Source organism: Arachis ipaensis, chromosome B10 (genome assembly GCF_000816755.2).
Source record: "Arachis ipaensis cultivar K30076 chromosome B10, Araip1.1, whole genome shotgun sequence".
NCBI lineage: Eukaryota > Viridiplantae > Streptophyta > Magnoliopsida > Fabales > Fabaceae > Arachis > Arachis ipaensis.
This window is the reverse complement of record NC_029794.2, coordinates 131,625,343-131,626,600: the sequence shown is the minus strand read 5'-3', so window position 1 is coordinate 131,626,600 and position 1,258 is coordinate 131,625,343.

Genomic DNA, 1,258 nt, shown 5'->3' with positions numbered 1-1,258 from the left:
TATTTTAATATTTGTATTTATATAATATAATACTATTTTTTAAAATTTTATTTTAATTATTAAATTATGATTTTTTTTTAGGGCGAATATCACTCACACCTAACCATGTATTAACTAAGGGTGTACATAGGTATGGTAAAGATGGGTTCGTTTTAATCCGGATCTGACCTTAAATAATAACCGTGTCTATTTTTTAGATCTTTACACGATTCTAAACCCGGTAAAATTACATTATTTTCAGGTCATACTAAAATTGGATCTAGACCAGTGAAATCTGGGTCTTTGTAAATTTTATGTCAAAAAATTATAATGCACTTATTTATAAAGAAGAAAAAAACATATTTATTATCGAGAAGTTAATATCCAATTTGAACTTGAATTTATCCATAAATTTTAATTTTATATTTCTTTGATATATTTTTTAATTCAACAAATGTGATTAAAAATAAAATAATAAACTTATAATTAATATAACATAATATTAAAATTAATTTAAAGCATATATATTTTTTTTTATCTCTTTTGAATGCATATAGAATTGGATAAAACTGCATTCATCTTGATCCAAATTCGATCCTAAATAATGAGAGAATCTATTTTTAAATTTTTTTATCGACTTTAAATTCAATAAAATTACACCAAATTAATTTTTAAAATGTTCGAGTCCAAATTAAATCTTCGAACTAGACCGAATGACATACACCCTAAAGAGAGAGTATCAGCCTTGACGCCTTGTATTAGTAGACAACCCTACAAACACACTAAAGAGAGAGCGCATGGCCACTTTCACAAATTTCAGCACAATGGGCCATTTTTCTTTTGGGAAGGATTTAGTAGTCCATGCTCATAATATATTTAAAAATTTAGAAACATTTATAAATTTTTAAAAATAAAAATATTTTTATTAATCATAATTCATAATATATTTTATTTAAAAATATTTTACAATTAAATGATTTATCAAACTAAATTCAACCAAATTGTTTAACTTTTTTCATATTTAAGCATTTTTTTATCTTTTTCTTTCGTTATCGTTGTTGTCGTTACTTATACTGTTGTCACCTCCTCCTCTTCCTTCTTTTTTTTTATTTGAATTTTTTTCCTTCTTTTTTTACCTCCATCATCATCATCATCATCATCATCATCATCATCATCATCATCATCATCATCATCATCATTGTCGTTACAAATTACAATGTTCTTTTTTTTCTTTTATTTTTTTCGTTGCACGTGTAAGATTTCAATCCAATAAATGTGC